We start from the raw sequence: 8461 nt of genomic DNA, 5'->3' as shown, positions 1-8461 counted from the left end.
TTAGTCCATCATATGAACCTGGGACCAGTTTTCTCTTTCAACTCTCTCATAATTTAATTGGGGAAAATGGTACTTTTGCTTGAACTGGTTCTCTCTTCCATAGTCTTCAAAGGTAAATTTCTGTTCATATTACAGCAGCTGTTTGTTTGTGGGTGTTAATATGCAGGGCCACATTGATGCATTTGCAATCTTTTGAGGGCCATATACTAGTGGGTGGGGAGCATTGGGCAAAGTGAATGGAGCAATGGATAGAATTTTTGCATTCCTGTTGGAGGCTACATTCTAGCCATGAACTTCACCTAGGCAGAAATGCCAAAGACATCTCTGTGATATGCAGCAGAGATGACACTGTTTGCTATCTTCCAAAGCTTGATGGGTTAAGCACAACCACAAGCCCTGTTTTGGTGTTCAGAAACAATGCAACAGCAGAGTTATAGTGAGCAGGAGCCCTCCTCTCCATCCTCACATAGTCATCATCACTTGATTTTGAATGCCTGTATATACACCAAACACAGTTATTCTGCTTTCAAACTGCCTCCATATCTTTACACTCAACAAATCCATGCTAAAAAAAAGAGAGAGAGAAACCCATGGTGGAAAGGCCCCTCGGATTATCCTACAAAAGACTAAGGAACACACATATTAATCATTACTCATTCTCAACACCAGGGGGAAGCAGCTACCTACACTTCATAGATCATGTTATGTTTCTAAGGAAAGAATGATCTTGTGCTTGAATCCTGCTTGAAAGTTCCCTGCAGGCACTGGCAGAGGAAGGGGGGCAGGGAAGCGCACCGCCCCCATCACCATCGGGGAAGGGGGTACCATCATGTCCACACCCCCCAACACGTGCCATGAACACCCCCACACACACCATGCCAACCAGCCACCAACCTGCTCTCTGCCCCCGGTGCCGGAGCATGCAGCTTCGCCACTGCCTGCAGGCAATTGATTGGTCACTGTGTGAAGAGGATGCCTGATCCAGCAGGTTTTTCTTACTTTCTTATGAGTGCTGTTGTACTCAGGTTCTGCTTTCAAGTTTCCCATATTTCCACTGGGCATAACCAGTGCTTTTTTCGGGGGGGGGGGGACACACAGAGGTACACATACCCCTAAACATTTTGTGAATCTATGTTTGGCCTCATTTAGGGGCAGTATTTCAATATGAGTAGGAAAATGAGAGTACCTCTAAACATTTTTTTTTAAAAAAAGAAAAAAGCACTGGGCCTAACCTTGGCCACTCTGATGACCTTGGTGTTATCAGCAGCACACTCTAACCAATTGAGCTATCCAGTGGTCCACACACATTTAATTTGGGGAAAAGACAGTCCGCCTAACTTGGAAAGCACTGAGAGAGGTACACAGGGTTGGAATGACTTTCTGCCCATGCCTCTTATTTCCAAATACCAAGTCATACAGTCCAGAAAGTAAGAGGCTGCGGGCAAAAAGGGATCAGCAAATGGCAATTGTTCTATTTGTGCACAGATTTCTGCTTAGCATCCAGTTTTCTGGCTTTCTGATGTTTTCCAACCTTTCTGCTGACCTTAGTAGGTCACTTTTAAATCTCTAAATGTAAGTAGTAGTAGTAGTAGTAGTAGTAGTAGTAGTAGTAGTAATTAAATATTTTTCCTTAACATTTGCTCCCTGCTGTTCAACTCAGGCTTCAAAACAATGATATAGCATTTAGGAGAGAAGATACAAGCCAATAACCCAGCGCTGGAAGCCAGGATGGAAAAGATCTCCACAGTCACCATGTCTTTTCCCTTGGTGCTCAGGTAGGTTGGCACAAAGGTGGCCCACACACTGCAAAAGAGCAACATGCTAAATGTGATGAACTTGGCTTCATTAAAACTATCTGGTAATTTCCGTGCAAGAAATGCAACAAAGAAGCTCATGATTGCCAAGAGTCCCATGTAGGCAAGGACACAGTAAAACATGGCAGTGGACCCTTCATTACACTGTAGAATGATTTCTTCTGTTAATGAGTGCATGTCTAAATCAGGATATGGGGGAGATGTTGCCAACCACGTAGTGCAAATAATGACTTGAATAAGGGAACAGGAAAGGACAATAGAGTTGGATAGGCTTTTCCCCACCCATTTCTTCATTCTGGATCCAGGTTTTGTGGCCAAGAATGCTAGAGAAACAATGGCGGTCTTTGCCAGCACGCAAGAAACAGCCACTGAGAAGACAATCCCAAAGGATGGTTGGCGAAGAAGGCAGGTCACTTTCTCAGGTTTGCCCAGGAACAGCAAAGATGAGAGGAAGCAGAGAAAAAGAGAGACGAGGAGAGCATAGGTGAGGTTGCGGTTGTTGGCTTTGACAATGGGGGTATCTCTGTACTTAATAAAAATTCCTAGCATCAAAGCTGTGATCAGGGAAAAAGAAACAGCAACTAAAGTCAAACTGAATCCTAATGTTTCTTTGTAAGCCAGGAACCTTATTGCTTTGGGGATGCATTGAGTTTTGTCCTCTCCTGGATACAGATCTTCTGGGCATTTGAAACAAGCAACCATATCTGGAAAACAAAATAAAATTTGATTTCAGTGTCAGTTCTCCTTGGTGTATAAGCATCCCTCATGCTAATTCCTATATGGCAGTTGCAGATGTTATAATGACGTATTTATATTTGTGATGGGATGGTTATTTTGTGTTCCTGATTTGGATTCTATATATCTCAAAAAGCCTAGTTGGCTGGGAAAACTAGAGGTAAATAAAATGATGAAGTCTTAACAACTGGGAATTGGAAACATGGGAAGTGGCAATTGGGGCAGTTAGGCCATGGGAAGAGGAAAGAGTATGACTGATGGGATAGTAAAAAAAGAATAAAGTGTTGCTAGATTTTGAGTTCAATCTGTTGAAGGAAGACTTTGATCGGGTTCTAGGAGGTTCTGGGCACATAGAGACATCAGAGAAGAGTGACAGGGACAGTATAGTGTGACTCTGGGGTCCAGGAATGTTCAGGAACATCACCTCTGGTGATGTTTGACATGGAATGGTGAAAAGGACTGGAGTGTTGCTTCACACTATTGGAAATGTTTAATCCATGTAAGCATATGATGTGCTGTTCCTTCCCTTATTTACCATTTAATAAATGCAACAAAGACATTTGTGTATGATTTCAGATTTCCTTATGAGATTGTGGACTTCAATTTCAGCTTTCTTCCTGTAACACTACCTTCTGCCTTCTGGTCCCAGTTCTCCCTTTCATAACGCAAAATGAGTGCCTTCTGTGTGAGGGGTGAGCACCACCCATTTGCTTCTGTTTTTACATTAGGTGTGGTTAAACCAATTTAAGCCTTGTTTTTTTTAGAAAAAAGCACTTATGCAGCTAATTCTCTTTTGCTCAATGAAGTTCATTACCAAGTAGATGATCATAGAAGTGCTCTTTGATTTTACTCTGAAACAGCTGTCCTTATATTTTCTCAAATAGTTACCATTTTAATTTACTCCTGGATAAAAGTACAATGAATAGCATACTCAGAGGCTCCTAATCATGATAGCTATATTACTCCTAGTATGAGAGGCAATATGCCTGTGAATACTAGTTGCTAGAAAACAACAATAAGGAATATCCATTGCACTCATTTTTGCCTTTTGAGCTTCCTGTTGGGATCTTGTGAAGAGTATCCTGCACTGGAAATGGCTCTGGTGTTAGCCAAATTTTCTTCTTGAGTTTTTATTCATTATATCCACAGAGATTAGGATGTAAGCTTGGCTTAACCCTGCATGACTTACTTCTGAGTAAACACGTGAAGGACTGAGAACAACCTGGAAGGCATCAGAGAAATGTCTGCATGCTGTATCAAGGAGGGCTGTGTGATAGAGACCAATGACTAGCCAAGTGCTCACAAACTCACAATGAAAATCAGTCACTTTTAAATTTCCTTGGCTAACCCAATAATTTTAACAAAAAAAATTCCTTCCAGTAGCACCTTAAAGACCAACTAAGTCAGTTCTTGGTATGAGCTTTCGTGTGCATGCACACTTCTTCAGATGCACACGAAAGCTCATACCAAGAACTGACTTAGTTGGTCTTTAAGGTGCTACTGGAAGGAATTTTTTTTGTTTTGACTATGGCAGACCAACACGGCTACCTATCTGTAACCAATAATTTTATTTAGCTTCTTTGATGAAAGAGTAGCACATTACCTACCTGTCTGGTTGGCAAACTTCCCTTCTGAGCATGAAGCACAATCATAGCAACAAAATTTCTCCTCTTCTTTCCTTTTCTTTTGATTACCAGTCTGGCATGGTTCATTACACAAAGACAGGGGAAATACCTATCCATAAACAGATACCAGAATCAGAGAAATTAGTCAAGGCACTTTCTCTCATTTCCCCATTTTTCTAGATTGACTTCAACCTCCAAATTTCCAATCAGTTTTTCAAGGGGAAAAAAAACCTCGAAATAGAAATTGATCAGGAGTTGAGTGCAAATTTATCGTAATATGCATCTCAGTTGATATGTACGGTTTTGCTAAGCAATTGCCACTACTAAATGTATTTTAGTACACAATACTTTTCTGAATAACTTCCTTACAAAATTCAGAGAAACCTGCCTTTTGAAGGATCAGGGATGATTGGATTTGAAGTCCAATAACATCTTTTAGATAATAGATAATAATAGATAATAGATTCTTTATTGTCATTACACAAGTGCAACATTGCACAAGTGCAACGAAATTGGATGCCATCCCTTAAAAACAACAAAAGCAAAACAACAACAACAACCAAACAAACCACATTCCAGCCACACCCACACCCACACCCATCAAACTTCCCGGTCACACTATCGAGTTACAGCATTCAAAAAGGCCACAGCTCTTGGATAGAAACTATTTTTCAGTCTATTTGTCCTTGACTTGATGTTTCTATATCTCCTGCCAGAAGGCAGTAGTGCAAACAGACTGTATCCCGGGTGAGATGAATCCTGCAGGATGTTGTTTGCTTTCCTAAGACAACGGGAACCGTACAGTTCTTCCAAAGATGGGAGAGGATGACCAATAATCCTTTGGGCTGTGGTTATGACCTTCTGGAGCACCTTCCTCTCCCTAGCTGTACAACTGGAGAACCAAGCACAGATACAGTATGTGAGAATGCTCTCTATGGAGCCTCGGTAGAAGGACACCAGCAGTCTCTCACTCAGATTGTTCTTCTTTAAAAGTCTGAGGAAATAAATTCTCTGCTGGGCCTTCTTCACCAGAGCAGTGGTATTTGCGCTCCAAGTCATGCCCTGATCGATAGTCACTCCCAAAAACCTGAATTCTGCCACCCTCTCCACCCGTTCCCCGTTGATATACAAGGGCTGAATGTCCGCCTTTTTTTTCCTGTAATCCACCACCAATTCCTTGGTCTTAGCCGTATTAAGAGCCAGATTGTTCTCTCCACACCAAACACAGAGCCGCTCCACCTCGTCCCGATAGGCGGACTCATCCCCTCCTGAAATGAGCCCCACCACCGTAGTGTCATCAGCAAACTTGATGATTTTGTTGCTGGAATAGATGGCTGTACAGTCATACGTATAGAGAGTATAGAGCAGGGGACTCAACACACAACCCTGTGGTGAGCCGGTGTTAAGGCTAAGGGCTGTGGACATATGTGACCCTACTCTAACCCTCTGAGAACGTTCTGACAAAAAATCCAAAACCCAGAGACAGGTGGAGTTGGAGAGTCCAATCGCCTCTAGCTTGGACACCAGTCTATGGGGGAGGATAGTGTTAAAAGCAGAGCTAAAATCCACAAACAGCAGCCTCACATAACTCCCCGGCAGCTCCAGATGGGACAGAGCAGCATGGAGAGTGGTGGTGATAGCGTCTTCTGTGGATCTATTTGCCCTGTATGCAAACTGGTAGTTGTCAAAAGTTGATGGAAGACAGGAAATAATGTGACGGCGCACCAGTTTCTCAAAACACTTCATGATGATTGGAGTCAGTGCAACTGGTCTGTAGTCATTCAAACTACTGATTGTGGATTTTTTTGGCAGAGGAACAATAGTTGACGACTTCAGGCAGGGTGGGACAATAGACTGGTGTAAGGACTTGTTGAAGATCTTAGTAAAGACCCTCGCCAGCTGATCCGCACAGCCCTTCAACACCTTTCCAGTGATGCCATCAGGTCCAGCAGCCTTCCTCGGATTCACCATCCTCAATACCTGTCTCACCTCATGCTCCTCTACAGTGAATGAGGGGCCCCTATGGGCTGGTGGCTGTAATACCGGCGTCTCAGGTGGCTCCTTCTCGAAGCGAGCAAAGAAGAGGTTAAGCTCCTCCGCCAGCAAAGGGTCACCATCGACAGCACCAAGGTTAGGTTTGTAGTTGGTAATATGCTGAATCCCCTGCCACATCTGTCTTGTGTTGTTGCTCCTTAAATTATCCTCAATCCTCTGCCTATAATCCAGTTTTGCCCGTCGAATACCCCTCTTCAAGTTTGCTCTTGCCACACTGTAAAGCTGCACCTCGCCCGACCTGAAAGCCCTGTTCCTTTCCCGCAACAGGCACTGGACCTCTCTATTCATCCAGGGTTTCTGATTGGGGTAAAACCGGATGGATTTATTTACTGTGACAGTGTCTGTGCAGTGATTGATATAGCACAGAACTGCCGCCGTGTGCTCCTCCAGGTCTGAACGATCGAAAATATCCCAATTGGTTCTCTCAAAACAGTCCTGCAGCTGGTGAATAGCACCTTCAGGCCAGATTTTAACAGTCCTTGATATTGTGGGAGCCCGTTTCCTGAGTGGGATATATGCTGGTACCAGGAACAGAGACATATGGTCGGACTGGCCCAAATGTGGCAGCTGTAAAGCCCTATAGCCGTGATTTACATTCGAATAAACTTTATCCAGTGTCTTGTCCCCTCTTGTGGGACATTTCACATGCTGATAGAGCGTTGGGAGCACTGTTTTAAGTTCAACATGGTTGAAGTCTCCCGCAATGATGTGCACAGCTTCAGGATACTTGTCTTGCTGGCTGCTGATAAGGCTCTGCAGGCATCCCAAAGCCAAGTTGGCATTGGCATCTGGTGGCACGTACACAGCAGTTAGCATAACAGCTGTGAACTCCCTAGGGAGATAGGCTGGTCTACATTTAACAGCCACATATTCCAAATCCGGTGAACAGTGACTGCCCACAGTATTAGAATTATTGGACCAGCATTTGTTCACATATACACACAGCCCCCCTCCTTTGGTTTTTCCGAAGTCCATGCCTCGGTCATGACGATGTACCGCACAGCCTTCCAACTGAATAGCTGTGTCTGGTATGGACGGTTGAAGCCATGTCTCAATGACAAATAAAACGCAGCAATCTTTTACAAGGCTGTTCTTTGCTGCCTGCAGCCTCAATTCATCCATCTTGTTGGCAAGAGATCTCACATTAGCAAGAAATATGCTAGGGAGTGGTGGTTTAGATGGACTCCTCTGCAATCTTACCAGGACGCCGGCCCGACAACCCCGCCTTTGCCTCCTGTCTCTACGCCGCCTTCGCCTCCTCCCTGGAGGCATAGTAATCCATGGAGAGCCCGGTGGCCTGGCTACTCCCACAGGAACGTTATCTGGGCGAAAATAATCAGCTCTTACAGCTTGTTCACACTGTAACCCGACCTTCAGAAGTTCCTGCCTGCTGTAAATCTTTCTTGCCCGGCCAGACATACTCAGAACAAGTAAAATAATAAAAACAAAACAAAACGCTGAAAAAACAAAGGGAGAGCACTGAGCCGCAGCGTCTATGCGCGCCGCCATCTTGAATCTTGAAGTCAGACCACCAGGTTGGGGAATATACTTTTATAGTCTGTGAAAACACCACATTGAGCAGCAAGAAAATAAAACTTTATGACATCCAAAAGACCTATCTAAGACTAACCCAGAAGTCACACCTGATTAAAAGCTCCATGCCACACAATCATGTCATCATCAATGATGAACTCTTTTCCTCCAAGACCACCAGGACCCACCCTTCCAACTTTCACTCTCTGGAATGAATTGTTTGGAAATGTGACGATATTAGTGATGTCAAATCCACCTCCTATTTCCATTTTTCCATTGAAAGTGAACAATTCTCCAGCTGAGTTGTTAAATGAAATGCCATGGAGAGATGAGTGGAGCTAATTGAAAGAGAGAAAGAAACAATAAAGGGAAAGGAAAGAACTGCATAGACATATTGGTTTATAATTATTTATTTGGGGTCCCCCCCAAAAAATAGTGGAAACACAAGAAGAAAGTGAAGCAAACATAATCATCTCACAATTCATTTACCAACAATTCTTGGTAATAATATTGTTTACAACGTTTCATCAAAAATGATAAAATATTGGCATTGAGCTATATTTATGTAGAATGGAGATTTTATACTGGATTGTAGATTACTTTATCAGGATTTTAATTCCCCAGGGTCTACGAGGAAATCTACAGCCAAAACAGTATTTTTAACAATGTAGGTGTGCAACTCCATCTTGTCAGTTATTC

Source organism: Podarcis melisellensis (assembly GCF_964234715.1).
Source record: "Podarcis melisellensis genome assembly, chromosome: 13".
Taxonomy (NCBI): Eukaryota; Metazoa; Chordata; class Lepidosauria; order Squamata; family Lacertidae; genus Podarcis; species Podarcis melisellensis.
This window is presented reverse-complemented; position numbering follows the sequence as displayed.